Source organism: Ranitomeya variabilis, chromosome 8 (assembly GCF_051348905.1).
Source record: "Ranitomeya variabilis isolate aRanVar5 chromosome 8, aRanVar5.hap1, whole genome shotgun sequence".
NCBI lineage: Eukaryota > Metazoa > Chordata > Amphibia > Anura > Dendrobatidae > Ranitomeya > Ranitomeya variabilis.
In genome coordinates this window covers 163,568,166-163,584,764 of record NC_135239.1, presented here as the reverse complement: position 1 = coordinate 163,584,764, position 16,599 = coordinate 163,568,166, and positions in this window count along the sequence as shown.

Here is a 16,599-nt window from a genome sequence, read left to right as displayed (position 1 = left end):
AAGTCCATAGAGATGTGCGTCCAAGGCCTCTTAGGAATAGGCAAGGGCAACAACAACCCGCTGGCCCGTGAACAGCAGGGCTTAGCCCGAGCACAAACATCACAAGACTGCACAAAAATACGTACATCTCGAGACAAGGAAGGCCACCAGAAGGACCTAGACACCAGATCCCTGGTGCCAAAAATTCCAGGATGACCTGCCAACGCGGAAGAGTGAACCTCCGAAATAACTCTACTGGTCCAGTCATCAGGGACAAACAGTCTACCAGGCGGACAGCGATCAGGCCTATCCACCTGAAACTCCTGCAAAGAGCGCCGCAGGTCTGGGGAGACAGCTGACAATATCACCCCATCCTTCAGGATGCCAGTAGGTTCGGAATCACCAGGCGAGTCAGGCTCAAAACTCCTAGAGAGGGCATCCGCCCTCACATTCTTAGACCCAGGCAGATATGAAACCACAAAGTTAAATCGAGAGAAAAACAACGACCAGCGCGCCTGTCTAGGATTCAGACGCCTGGCTGACTCAAGATAAATTAGATTTTTGTGGTCAGTCAAGACCACCACCTGGTGTCTAGCACCCTCAAGCCAATGACGCCACTCCTCAAATGCCCACTTCATGGCCAAGAGCTCCCGATTTCCAACATCATAATTTCGCTCAGCGGGCGAAAACTTTCGAGAGAAAAACGCACATGGTCTCATCACTGAGCAGTCAGGACCTTTCTGCGACAAAACTGCACCTGCTCCGATCTCGGAAGCATCTACTTCAACCTGGAACGGGAGCGAAACATCAGGCTGGCGCAACACAGGAGCAGAAGAAAAGCGGCGCTTAAGCTCCCGAAAGGCCTCCACAGCCGCAGAGGACCAATTAGCAACATCAGCACCCTTCTTGGTCAAATCAGTCAAAGGTTTAGCAATGGCAGAAAAACCCGCTATGAATCGGCGATAGAAATTAGCAAATCCCAAGAATTTCTGAAGACTCTTTAGAGAAGTAGGTTGTATCCAATCACAAATAGCCTGAACCTTAACAGGGTCCATCTCCATAGATGAAGGGGAAAAAATATATCCCAAAAAGGAAATTCTCTGAACCCCAAAAATACACTTTGAGCCCTTCACAAATAGAGAATTAGCTCGTAAAACCTGAAAAACTCTCCTGACCTGTTGAACATGAGATTCCCAGTCCTCCAAAAAAATCAAAATATCATCCAAATACACAATCATAAATTTATCCAGATATTCACGGAAAATATCGTGCATAAAGGACTGAAAAACGGAAGGGGCATTCGCGAGACCGAAAGGCATTACCAAATACTCAAAATGGCCTTCAGGCGTATTAAATGCGGTCTTCCACTCATCCCCCTGCTTAATCCGCACCAAATTATACGCACCACGTAGATCGATCTTAGTGAACCACTTCGCCCCCTTTATGCGAGCAAAAAGATCAGTCAGTAAAGGTAACGGGTACTGGTATTTAACTGTAATCTTATTCAGAAGTCGATAGTCGATACAAGGTCTCAATGAACCATCCTTTTTACCCACAAAGAAAAACCCTGCCCCCAGTGGAGACAAAGAGGGGCGAATATGACCCTTTTCCAAAGATTCTCTGATATACTCCCGCATAGCAGTATGTTCAGGTACAGACAAATTAAACAAGCGACCCTTAGGAAATTTACTACCGGGAATCAACTCAATAGCGCAGTCACACTCTCTGTGAGGGGGGAGAGAATCAGTTTTAGGCTCCTGAAAGACATCATAAAAATCTGACAGAAATGCTGGGATCTCAGAGGGAGTAGATGAAGAAATGGGAACCAAAGGTGCATCCCCATGAATCCCCTGACATCCCCAGCTCAGCACAGACATTGATCTCCAGTCCAAGACTGGATTATGAATTTGTAACCATGGTAATCCAAGTACTAATACGTCATGTAGATTATATAACACAAGGAAACGAATAATCTCCTGATGGTCTGGGGAAAGATGCATAGTCACTTGTGTCCAATATTGTGGTTTATTGCTAGCCAAAGGTGTAGAATCAATACCCTTTAAGGGAATAGAAACCTCCAGAGGCTCTAAATCAAACCCACAACGCTTGGCAAAGGACCAATCCATGAGACTCAGAGCGGCGCCAGAATCCACATAAGCATCCACAGTAACAGATGATAAAGTACAAATCAATGTCACGGACAAAAGAAATTTAGACTGCAAGGTACCCATAGAAAAAGATTTATCAACCTTTTTATCAACCTTCTTTATGCGTTTAGAGCATGCTGATATAACATGAGCTGGATCTCCACAATAGAAGCACAACCCATTTTTGCGCCTGTAATTCTGTCGTTCGCCTCTAGACAATACACTATCGCATTGCATATGCTCTGGTGCCTTTTCAGAGGTCACCGCCAAATGATGCACAGGTTTTTGCTCAGAAGATATCGCCATATGGTGCACAGGTTTTTGCTCAGAAGATACCGCCATATGGTGCACAGATTTGCGCTCCCGTAAACGCCGATCAATCTGGATAGCCAATTTCATGGCATCATTCAGACCTGTAGGCACAGGGAACCCCACCATGACATCCTTCACGGCATCAGAGAGACCTTCTCTGAAATTAGCTGCTAGAGCGCACTCATTCCATTTAGTAAGCACCGACCATTTATGAAATTTTTGGCAGTATATCTCAGCTTCATCTTGCCCTTGGGAAAGAGCTATCAAGGCTTTCTCAGCCAAAATCTCTAAATTAGGTTCTTCATAAAGCAACCCCAAAGCCAGAAAAAACGCATCTACATTTAATAACGCAGGATCCCCTGGCGACAATGCAAATGCCCAACTTTGTGGGTCACCCCGCAATAGAGAAATAACAATTTTAACCTGTTGCGCAGGATCACCAGCAGAGTGAGATTTCAGAGACAAAAACAATTTACAATTCTCTCTGAAATTCAAAAAACGGGATCTGTCTCCGGTAAAAAATTCAGGCATAGGGATCTTAGGTTCAGACATAGGAGCACGTATAACAAAATCTTGTAAGTTCTGGACCTTTGTAGCCAGGTTATTCAGACCTGCAACCAAACTCTGTGGATCCATGATTCAAACAGGTGTAACCAAAGCCATTCAGAGATTAAGAGGAGAGGAAAAAAAAAAAAAGGCTGAAGACTGCAGTTTAAGCAAGGAGTACAAATAAGCACTAAGGTGCACTTTCCAAACACAGAAGGAAAAAAAAAAACCTTTTCATATCCTTTCCTGCTTTAGTGCATAGTTTTAACACATGTGGGCCGGCCAAACTGTTATGATTTTCCCAATGGCAGGGAAATCAAAATAACAACGGACTAGCTCTCGGGTGATGGGAACTAAAGTGACCGTGACCTGAACCTGACACGACACTGGAAATAGCCGGGGAGTGTTTCCTACGATGCCCTAGACACCACGCGCCAGCCGGAGATCTAACTACCCCTATCAGAGGAATATACAGGCCTGCCTTACCTCCAGAGATGAACCCCAAAAGGAGATAGCAGCCCCCCACAGATATTGACGGTAAGTCAAGAGGAAAAGACATACGTAGGATGAACAGCAGATTTAGCACAGTGAGGTCCGCTTTCTAGATAGCAGAAGTACAGGAAAGAGTCACTTCACGGTCAACTTCAAAACACTACTCAAAAACACCATCCTGAAATTACTTTAAAACTCCAGTGACAACTCATGCCACTGGAGTGGCAATTTCAGTCCACGAGAGCTTCCAGCTACAGAGAGTCACATTGCAAATAGCTGGACAAAAATAGCATAAACTAGAAACAAAATTCAACTTAGCTGAACAGGATCTTGAGGCAGGAGAATGCAACAGAATGCTACTGATACATTGTTGGCCGGCATCGGACCAGCAGCCAAGCAGCCTTAAATAGGAAACTCCCCTAATGGGTGTCAACAGGTGATCAAGGATAGAAGAAGGAAAATAAGTGGCACTACCATAAAACACCACCGGGGGAGCCCACAAACAGAATTCACAACATAAGTCGTTGTGTGGTCGCTGTGGAGCTGTCACACAGACAGCTCTCTCCAGCGACCAACGATCAGGGGAACGACTTCGGCATCGTTGAAACTGTCTTCAACGATGCCGAAGTCCCCCTGCAGCACCCGGGTAACCAGGGTAAACATCGGGTTACTAAGTGCAGGGCCGCGCTTAGAAACCCGATATTTACCCTGGTTACCATTGTAAAAGTTAAAAAAAACAGTACATACTCACATTCTGATGTCTGTCACGTCCCCCGGCGTCCACAGGGTTAAAACTGCTTTCGGCAGGAGCGCTGCTAATGCACGCGCTGCTGCCGAGAGCTTCCCTGCACTGAATGTGTCAGCGCCAGCAGTAAATCAGAGCACAGCGGTGACGTCACCGTTGTGCTCTGCTTTACGGCCGGCGCTGACACAGTCAACCCTGTGGACGCCGGGGGACGTGACAGACATCAGAATGTGAGTATGTACTGTTTTTTTAAAAAACTTTTACAATGGTAACCAGGGTAAATACCCTGGTTGCCAGCGTAAAATGTAAAAAAAACAAACAGTACATACTTACATTCGCGTCCCCCGGCGTCCGCTTCCTGCACTGTGTGAGCGCCGGCAGTAGCAGGGCACAGCGGTGACGTCACCGCTGTGCTGTGCTTTCACTTTCACTTTGCGGCGCTCAGTCAGTGTGGGAAGCAGACGCTGGGGGACGCATGTAAGTATGTACTGTTTGTTTTTTTTACATTTTACGCTGGCCCTGCGCTTAGCAACCCGATGTTTACCCTGGTTACCAGTGTAAAATATCGCTGGTATCGTTGCTTTTGCTGTCAAACACAACGATACACGGCGATCGGACGACCAAATAAAGTTCTGAACTTTATTCAGCGACCAGCGACATCACAGCAGGATCCTGATCCTGCGTGTCAAACTAAACGATATCGCTAGCCAGGACGCTGCAACGTCACGGATCGCTAGCGATATCGTTACAAAGTCGTTTCGTGTGAAGGTACCTTTAAGCTTTGTTTATTGATGTGTGCTTATATGCTAATAGTGCTACTTAATCCCATCACCATTGTTTACCTTATCTTGATGTTGGACTGAAAGACCCTGGGTAATTCTAAAAATAGCTTACATGCCTTGGGTATAAAATCACTCAGAGATCACATCCTGAGAGACTGAAGTAATACAGAGCTACCAGCCAGACATTCTACAAACCACCCAACAGACAAGAGAAAGGACTGCAGCCAATTCATCATGGCACCATCACGAGGGACACTGATCTAGGATTCTATAGGATACAACCTAGGGGTTTTCGGCTCTGGTTGGAAGGACACAGATCTGATCCAGTGACCATCTCTGAACCATGGATATGTTTGAAGAAAGCCAGGGTTGGGACCCGCTGGTCGACTGGTTCCATGGAGATGGCCAGATAAGCCAGGTGGTGACTCTCGGTTCAACTGGTTTTGGACCTTGTATGGACTCTATGGACAGTTCTTGGTCATCTCCCTATGCTTGTTGTTACCCCTTCTCTGTGCGTTCATCCACAGATGGAGTAGTGACCCTGGGAGCTCTGACATCGTGTCATACTGGAAATACATGGAGACGCAGTGATATTTTATATGCGCCCATGTAACCAAACAATTCCAGTCATGGTGGGATTGTTCTGTTTGCTATTGTGAGTTGTGGTTCAATAAAGTATTGCCACACTGTTTTACCTTAACCCTGTGTTGTCTGTGTAGTGTAATGCCCACGGGGAGATAGAGCGGGCGTTCAGTGGTATGAGCCGTGGTCCATGCAGTCTTGCTAATGACAGCCGGGCCAGCGGACGAGAGCACCCACCCACTGACCCCGTTTCTCCAGACCACCTATACATCCCAATGAAATAGAGTTGATACCTTTTATCTTGAAGCCTTTAGGATAGCACTGATGGTATCGCTTAAAGTGTTTAGGCAGGTTCTGAGGGTAAAATTTAACTTTTTCAATATCCCTACAGTGTTCCCGTGTCCTGACTTTCAATTCTAGTGTGGTCAATCCAACTTAGACCTTTTGATAGGGACAGGTGCATGGTAGATCACCCACAAGTACACAGGTAATGTATTTTTAATATCATACATTTTTAAATTGTTAAAGTTGCAAAAGGTCTTTGTTTTAATTAAGTATGAACATGCTCAGAATTTTCTGCATGGATAAAAGCCAAGTTTGGTGAATCTACTGGAGTCCAGGCCATGTGTCACTGGGCTGTACAGACTGTGTACTAATAGATCTCGTAGTTCTTGGATCTCCTAGCTACTATAGATGGTTTTACCGGTAAAATTCTCCTTAGTACTAGATCGGTATTGAGTACATTCCAGTGCCTATTTATGATTTCTCTGGCGTGATGCCATTTATTATGATATGTGGTGATCATTCGTGCCTGCTGATTCGTTTTTACTTCCTGTCTTGTATCATTGTCACATAGCAATTTATTACTTGGTGTACCGAATGCACGTTGACATCCTCGTCTAATACTCTTTTTGATATAACCTCTTTCTTGAAATCTCAGGGCTAGGTCAATAGATTGTAGCTCAAAATCTTTAGGGTCAGTGCAAATCTTTTTTGCCCTAAGAAACTGTTCTATGGGGATTCCACATATGGTTGCTGGTGGGTGTGATGAATTTGGCATGGAGGAAAGAATTTGTGGCTGTTGGATTCCTGAAAATGTTGCTAGATAAAAGTCCATTATTATCGGCAGGAATTTGTAGGCCAAGGAAATCTACAGTTCTGCCACATTTGTAAATAAGATTTATATTCAAATAATTATTATTCAATTCCTCCATGTATTGTTGTAAATCTTCAATTGACCCCTCCGAGATGAACCAAATATCATCAATGTAACTCATTCAGCCAAAGATTTGGCTGGAATTAGGTATAGGTTCATAGACAAAGATATCTCATTTCCACGCATCTAAAAAGAGGTTAGCGTAAAAGGGGGTGTATCAGGCCCCCATCGCTGTGCCTTGGCATTGTAAATAGGTGCTGTTGTTAAATATAAACAAATTGTGGGTAACACCATATTCCAAGAGTTGTAATAGTAGTGCAATATTTTTTTAATCCATATTACTGGAGTTCATGTACCATGATACTGCTTTAAGCTCATAGCTGTATCGATTAGAGCTATAAAGCATCTCGACATGGGCTGTCACCATGTATTTCCCTATATTCTATTGATATTCTCAGGTGGATTTCCAGAACTGTTTAAGGGTTCATATGCAGGTTAAGTCATAAATGCAAGTGCAAAAACTACACCCTCAGGAAGAATGTAACCTGAAACACATGCCAGGGTTCTGTTTCAGGCAGCTCCAGGTTCTCATTTTTCATCTGCGTGATATAATACATTTTATTGCACTTTTTCGCACTTAACCTGCATATTAATATGGCTTCACTATGGTATTATTTAATAATGACTTCTGTCTGCATTTATACCATATTTTCATGCCATTAAGCTCTCTACAGCACTGTCCATTTATATTAGATTTATGACTGTCTGCTGGTAACTATTTCATTGTATGGTACCTTAGACTGTCCTGGAGTTGTGTCTTCCCGCTTCTTCTTTCTGATTTTAATATTTATGTCTTATTTTGAATATCATTAAAGTTTACTTTAATTTTTCGTGGGCTTAACATTATAGCTCTGCAGGATTCAAATCCCACCAAAGACATCTCAAAGGTGTTTGTACGCTCTCCCCGTGTTTGCATGGGTTTCCCATTAGTCTGATCCCACACAAGAGCTGCTGTAGTAGAAATTGCTACGAAAGTTGATAGTGCCGATGATAAAAAGGTGTCAGAACACAGCACGACACAGATTGTTACGGCCATGCTAACCCTTATCTACCATCAAAAGCGCTGAATATTGTTAAGCATCAACAGGACCGTGGAGAATTTGAATACGGCTAACCTCTCTAAGCCAGTAGAGATACTGTGATGGTCTTCACAATGTTCTGCAGGGAAACCTGGATCCTGGCTTTCATGTGGATGTTATTTTGACATGTACCACCTACCTAAACATGGTTGTTGACCAAGTAGACCTCTTCATGGCAGTGACATCTTTCATCAGGATATACAGTCATATGAAAAAGTTTGGGCACCCCTATTAATCTTAAGCTTAATGTTTTATAAAAATTTTTTTTTTTGCAACAGCTATTTCAGTTTCATATATCTAATAACTGTTGGACACAGTAATGTTTCTGCCTTGAAATGAGGTTTATTGTTCTAACAGAAAATGTGCGATCTGCATTCAAACAAAAGTTGACAGGTGCATAAGTATGGGCACCCTTATCATTTTCTTGTTTTAAATACTCCTACCTACTTTTTACTGACTTACTAAAGCACTTTTTTTGGTTTTGTAACCTCATTGAGCTTTGAACTTCATAGCCAGGTGTATGCAATCATGAGAAAAGCTACTTAAAGTGGCCACTTGCAAGTTGTTCTCCTGTTTGAATCTCCTCTGAAGAGTGACATCATGGGCTCCTCAAAACAACTGTCAAATGATCTGAAAACAAAGATTATTCAACATAGCTGTTCAGGGGAAGGATACAAAAAGCTGTCTCAGAGATTTAACCTGTCAATTTCCACTGTGAGGAACATAGTAAGGAAATGGAAGAACACAGGTACAGTTCTTGTTACGGCCAGAAGTGGCAGGCCAAGAAAAACATCAGAAAGGCAGAGAAGAAGAATGGTGAGATTAGTCAAGGACAATCCTCAGGCCATCTCCAGAGAGCTGCAGCATCAACTTGCTGCAGATGGTGTCACTGTGCATCGGTCAACTATACAACGCACTGTGTTTTTTTGCTGCCATGCATAACGCCTTTTTGTATGACCAAACAACTCAATCTTGGTTTCATGAGTCCACAGGACCTTCTTCCAAAAAGAAATTGGCTTCTCCAAATGTGCTTTTGCATACCTCAGCCGACTCTGTGGTGTGCTTGCAGAAACTTTCTTTCGCATCACTCTCCCATACAGCTTCTCCTTGTGCAAAGTACGTTGTATAGTTGACCGATGCACAGTGACACCATCTGCAGCAAGTTGATGCTGCAGCTCTCTGGAGGTGGTCTGAGGATTGTCCTTGACTGGTCTCACCATTCTTCTTCTCTGCCTTTCTGATATTTTTCTTAGCCTGCCACTTCTGGCCTTAACAAGAACTGTACCTGTGTTCTTCCATTTCCTTACTATGTTCCTCACAGTGGAAATTGACAGGTTAAACCTCTGAGACAGCTTTTTGTATCCTTCCCCTGAACAACTATGTTGAATAATCTTTGTTTTCAGATCATTAGCCAGTTGTTTTGAGGAGCCCATGATGCCACTCTTCAGAGGAGATTCAAACAGGAGAACAACTTGCAAGTGGCCACTTTAAGTAGCTTTTCTCATGATTGCATACACCTGGCTATGAAGTTCAAAGCTCAATGAGGTTACAAAACCAAAAAAAGTGCTTTAGTAAGTCAGTAAAAAGTAGGTAGGAGTATTTAAAACAAGAAAATTATAAGGGTGCCCATACTTATACACCTGTCAACTTTTGTTTGAATGCAGATTGCACATTTTCTGTCAGTACAATAAACCTCATTTCAAGGCAGAAACATTACTGTGTCCAACAGTTATTAGATATATGAAACTGAAATAGCTGTTGCAAAAAAAACAATTTTTATAAAACATTAAGCTTAAGATCAATAGGGGTGGCCAAACTTTTTCATATGACTGTAGCACACTGCCTCATTGTTAAAATTGTTCAGGCAGGAATAATTTGAAGAACATGACCAAAGGATGCAAGATTTTTCTTCTTCCAGTTCCCCAGATCTAAATCCAAATCAAACATTGTGGAGATGTGCTGGAAAAACAAGTCCGATCTATGAAGTCCCAACTTGCTCCTTTTAAAATTTAAAGAATCTGCTGTCAATAGTTTGGGGACCTTATAATAGCAGGAATCAGAGCTTGCTTCTATCGCTGCTATTCAACCATCAAAATGGCAGTGTCAGTCACTGACTGCAGCATGTAAATGACAAGATTGCCAGCGCACCTGCATGAGGCTCCCATCTGCATCCTATGACGCAATTGCTTGATGACAATGGTTTATCATTGCAGCCGAGGGACTGGTGAATACTCCCTCATCACCGTCATATTATTCCTCTTATGAAGCCCATCATCATATTCCCCATATACTGCAATGCTACGGTATCGCACTATATAGAACAAGTGATAAAATAATCACAGGTTAAAGTCCCCTAAGAGTACTGAAAAGATAAAAAAATAAACTTTTAAAAATATAAAAAATATATAAAAATTCAAATCATCCTTCTACATTTTCCCATTAGAAATCAATAAAAAAAAATTGTCATTGCCGCATTCATAAAAGTCAGTTCAAAATATAACTTTAATTAACCCAGATGGTAAACGCTGTAAAGAGAAAAAAAAAAAACAGAAAAAAGTCCACATATCACTACGTCGACTGAAAAATATAAACGTTTTATATATCTTGGGAGGACTGGAAAAGAAGATGAAAGTGCGAAAACGATAATTGTCTCCAGCGTGTTATGGCTGATTGATGAATGTTGCCCAGAAACCTTCCCTAGCCAGAACTTCATGGGAAAATATCAATGTCAAAGTCACTGTTTTAAAGGGTTTTTCCATTAAAGAAAGGTATAGCGTACCGCAAGGAACTGCCTACAATGACCCCCCCAAATCCGGAGAATCGTGGGGTTGGAGCGCTAGTTAATCCCAAATTCAGACATCCGTATAATGAAATTTCCATCTCCGAAAAGGTTGTCTTGAAAGGGAAGCATGAAGTGCTTTAAAATTTCCTGGTAGATGGCTGTGCTGACTTTGGTCTTGATAAAACACAGTGGACCTACACCAGCAGATGACATGGCTCATCAAACCATCACTGATTGTGGAAACTTCACACTAGACCTCAAGCAGCTTGGATTGTGGCCTCTCCATTCTTCCTCCAGACTCTGGGACCTTGATTTCCACATGAAATGCAAAATTTACTTTCATCTGAAAACAACACCTTGGACCACTGAGCAACAGTCCAGTTCTTTGTCTCCTTGGCCCAGGTAAGACGCTTCTGGCATTGTCTATTGGTCATTAGTGGCTTGACAAGGAATGTGACACTTGTAGCCCATGTCCTGGATACGTCTGTGTGTGGTGGCTCTTGAAGCAATGACTCCAGCAGCAGTCCACTCCTTGTGAATCTCCCCCAAATTTTTGAATGGTCTTTTCTTAATAATCCTTTCAAGGCTGTGGTTATCCTGGTTGCTTGTGCACCTTTTTCTACCACACTTTTTCTTTCCACTAAACTTTCCATTAATATGTTTGGATACAGCACTCTGTGAAAAGCCAGCTTCTTTAGCAATGACCTTTTGTGGCTTCCCCTCCTTGTGGAGTCTGTCAATGACTGCCTTCTGGACATCTGTCAAGTCAGCAGTCTTCCCCATGATTGTGGAGCCTACTGAAACAGACTAAGGGACCTTTGTAAATGCTTAGGAAGCCTTTGCAGGTGTTACTTTGTTAATTATTCTAATTTACTGAGATAATGACTTTTGGGTTTTCATTGGTTGTAAGCCATAATCATCAACATTAACAGAAATAAACACTTGAAATACAGTAGATTACTCTGTTTGTAATGACTCTATATGAGTCTCACTTTTTGTATTGAAGAACTGAAATAAATTAACTTTTTGATGATATTCTAATTTTGTGAGAAGCACCTGTATATCATCCTGCTCAGCTTCTTCTCTAAAGTGTTGACAGATTGGACTACATCTGAAATGTGATAGATCCCCTTTAAGCACGAAGACTTCTTTAAACTTTTTTTACTTCCTACACTGCATCATTTCCAGCCATCTGCTATGCAGCAATCAACTGAAGGGAGTGCAGCATGAAGCCAGAATGATTGTCCCCTGCCCAATGGGCACCGCTGTGTATCGAGGACATACCCAAGCAAAACTGATCCACTGGGGGTGATGCATGGACTGAAACAATAACCAAGGCAATGTAGTGTATCAGATTTAGAAATATGGCTTAGAGGGAAAACATGAAAAAAAAACTCCTGCAGCATAAGATCTTGGAATTAAGTTGAAAGATCTTCAATTATACTTATTACGTTACATGGGACATGCAGGATCCTAAAACACAGAACCATGCACAGCTCCAAGATATGTTCATATTGAGAACCGAAAAGGAGTCCTCAAAAGATAAAAGGTGGATCTCTTAGGCTACTTTCACACTAGCGTTAACTGCATTCCGTCACAATGCGTCGTTTTGCCGAAAAAACGCATCCTGCAAAAGTGTTTGCAGGATGCGCTTTTTCACCATTGATTAACATTAAGCGACGCATTGTGACGGATTGCCACACGTCGCACCCGTCGTGCGACGGATGCGTCGTGCAGTGGTGGACCGTCGGGAGCAAAAAACGTTGCTTGCAACGTTTTTTGCTCCGTCGTAAACGTCTTTTCCGACCGCGCATGCGCAGCTGGAACTCCGCCCCCACCTCCCCGCACCTCACAATGGGGCAGCGGATGCGCTGGAAAAATGCATCCGCTGCCCCCGTTGTGCGGCGGAGACAATGCTAGCGTCGGCCCGACGCACAGCTACGGGCCGAGCCCGACGCTAGTGTGAAAGTAGCCTTATAAATGGAGAATTCCAACCTGTGGAGAAAACCTCCAACACTGTACTCTCAAATACTGATGGGTGAACCCGAGTACCTAGTGGCCGTGCATGGACCCCAAACAAGGATTTCTCACAGAAGTTCATGTTACTGCTCAGGCTCGGAAGCCTGAACAACGCTTGGTGAAAGGCTTCAGAGCAGCCAACCAACAAGCTTTTCCGGTATGGGCACTTCCGGCTCCACAACAGCCAGATCCGAAACGCGTGTCGGGTTGTGTTCCGCACTGCATCTGACCGCCACCATATTATTATCAGGTACTGTTCAGATATTCATTGTTGGTCATCTCCATGTGACTTAGATGGTATATATTCCTTACATGTTCCTCCGGATTGGTTATACGCCATCAGCATCCATACCATTCTGGGTGATAGACCACTGATAAGAACATCCACATATCGTTCACAGTATTTTTAGTTTATATCCCTCTGATATTGTTCCCGTGTATGTTGAGGATCTACACATAACACAGCCTTATTTAATGTTTGGATATAATTTTACACTGTGAATTGGTGTTGTGTGTGTGTGTATATATATATATATATATATATATATATATATATATATATATATATATGATAATATAATATATAAATTTTATTTTTTTTAGCCAATATTCTTTAATCCAGCATTTATGCAATTCATACTACTCTATGACTATTATTTTTTGTGGCGGTCCCAGTTTTTAATCTTTTACTTTTCGTTTTGATGTTTTATTTTATTGATTAGCTTTTTATTGTCACTTGTGTTAATGCGGACACACTTGCACATTGTATTAATCTGCCATTCACTCCAATAAAGGCATTTTTATTTCGCTTATTCCTTTTTAATTTGTCCCTTCTTTTATTGGTACATCTATATTTCCATGTTCAGTGGTGTTTTCTTTTGGTTTCAATTCTGGCTCTTTGCCTGACCCTGCCCGCTTGCCCAGGTGCGTTGGCAAGTGGGGTAATATTTTGGGGTTGATGTCAACTGTGTAAAGCCCGCTGACATCAAGCCCAATGGTTGGTAATGGAGAGACGTCTGTAAGGCACCACTATTACCCACCGCATAGTCAAAAGTAATAACCATTTAACTGCCGGACACAATTGCTGGCTAGCACGCTGTCCTCTGTGTGACAGCTCGGGAACCCGCAGCGGTCCACGATACCGAGTGTCAGTGACTTCAGTATGATTACCACCAGTCAAACACAGTGTTTCCGTGCTTTTACACTGAGGACAGCGTGGGGACTGCTGGATGTTCGGGTCCCCTATGGGATTTGGGTACCTTCTAGTACTCAAACCAAATTTTTTTTTATAAAGTTCAGCCGAACCCAACAGATTCGAACATCCACAGGTCCGGACGCTTATCACTATTCTCAAAGTTTCTTCCCGACTTCTGAAAATTGTTCAACCTATCAAAACTGGGACTACCTGATGTGGGAGAAGATGGATGATTCTAATCTAGAGGCTGACAGAGATTATTACCAAATGCTGATAGCGGACCTGTGGATCTGCTGCGGCTGGAATCCTCATTGAGATCTATATGCCTTACCAACAGATCTATCAGGTTAGTGCAATCTGAATTGAATGCAATTTGTGTCCATCGGATAAGACCCTATTGCGCTGATCTCTCCTACAGTTTAATCCATGTATGTACAGTATGTGTGTATATATGTATATAGACTGCTCAAAAAAATAAAAAGGGAACACTTAAAGGGAACCTGTCAGCAAGATTGTGCACAGTAACCTACAGACAGTGTCAGGTTGGACCAGTTAAACTGATTACAATGATACCTGGTGATGAAATCCGTCTTGTGGTTGTTTAATCTTTATTTTCACTTTTGAGTCAATGATATACCCGTGCTCCGGGACGGCCTGCGGGAGTCTTCATGTGGTGCTCTGATTAGATATTCATAATGCAGACAGGTCACTGATCCCTCACTGACCTGCCCCCTTGTTTACATAATGAATAAAATACAGTACAGACCAAAAGTTTGGACACACCTTCTCATTTAAAGATTTTTTTGTATTTTCATGACTATCAAAATTGTACATTCGCACTGAAGGCATCAAAACTATGAATTAACACATCTGGAATTATATACCTAACAAAAAAGTGTGAAACAACTGAAAATGTCTTATATTCTAGGTTCTTCAAAGTAGCCACCTTTTGCTTTGATGACTGCTTTGCACACGCTTGGCATTCTCTTGATGAGCTTTAAGAGGTAGTCACCGGCAATGGTCTTCCAACAATCTCGAAGGAGTTCCCAGAGATGCTTAGCACTTGTTGGCCCTTTTGCCTTCACTCTGCGGTCCAGCTTACCCCAAACCATCTTGATTGGGTTCAGGTCTGGTGACTGTGGAGGCCAGGTCATCTGGCATAGCACCCCATCACTCTCCTTCTTGGTCAAATAGCCCTTACATAGGCTGGAGGTGTGTTTGGGGTCATTGTCCTGTTGAAAAATAAATGATGGTCCAACTAAACGCAAACCGGATTGAATAGCATGCCGCTGCAAGATGCTGTGGCAGACATGCTGGTTCAGTATGCCTTCAATTTTGAATAAATCCCCAACAGTGTCACCAGCAAAGCACCCCCACACCATCACACCTTCTCCTCCATGCTTCACGGTGGGAACCAGGCATGTAGAGTCCATCCGTTCACCTTTTCTGCATCGCACAAAGACACGGTGGTCGGAACCAAATATCTCAAATTTGGACTCATCAGACCAAAGCACAGATTTCCACTGGTCTAATGTCCATTCCTTGTGTTCTTTAGCCCAAAAAAAGTCTCTTCTGCTTGTTGCCTGTCCTTAGCAGTGGTTTCCTAGCAGCTATTTTACCATGAAGGCCTGCTGCACAAAGTCTCCTCTTAACAGTTGTTGTAGAGATGTGTCTGCTGCTAGAACTCTGTGTGGCATTGACCTGGTCTCTAATCTGAGCTGCTGTTAACCTGCGATTTCTGAGGCTGGTGACTCGGATAAACTTATCCTCAGAAGCAGAGGTGACTCTTGGTCTTCCTTTCCTGGGGCGGTCCTCATGTGAGCCAGTTTCTTTGTAGCGCTTGATGGTTTTTGCCACTGCACTTGGGGACACTTTCAAAGTTTTCCCAATTTTTCGGACTGACTGACCTTCATTTCTTTAAGTAATAATGGCCACTCGTTTTTCTTTACTTAGCATTTGTATTATGGCAAGAAAAAAGCAGCTAACAGTCTATTCAGTAGGACTATCAGCTGTGTATCCACCAGACTTCTGCACAACACAATTGATGGTCCCAACACCATTTATAAGGCAAGAAATCCCACTTATTAAACCTGACCGGGCACACCTGTGAAGTGAAAACCATTCCCGGTGACCACCTCTTGAAGCTCATCAAGAGAATGCCAAGAGTGTGCAAAGCAGTCATCAAAGCAAAAGGTGGCTCCTTTGAAGAACCAAGAATATAAGACATAATTTCAGTTGTTTCACACTTTTGTTAAGTATATAATTCCACATGTGTTAATTCATAGTTTGATGCCTTCAGTGTGAATGTACAATTTTCATAGTCATGAAAATACAGAAAAATCTTTAAATGAGAAGGTGTGTCCAAACTTTTGGTCTGTACTGCATATACTGAAAAAAAACCTTCAGCAGGCAGGTGTTTATAATTATTATGGTTAAGGTTATCCTGATATTAAAAAAAAAATCAATTTGAAAATGGCGGCCACGCAGTAGCAGCTATTGGTGTATATAGCGGTGATCCAATAGCTGCTATTGCGCAGGCGGCGCCATCTTGTAGGAGGAAGTGTTTGTGGGTGCAGTTTGAGCATAGCATTGCGATCCTTGTCTGAGTTGTCCGGCCGTCTGACTCTTCCATTATAGGGCAAATTAAGCTTCCTAAATACACAAAAAAAAAAATCCTGAGTCTGCTAGTAGGATTGAAGCGCGCCTCCTCCCGCCCCGCAATC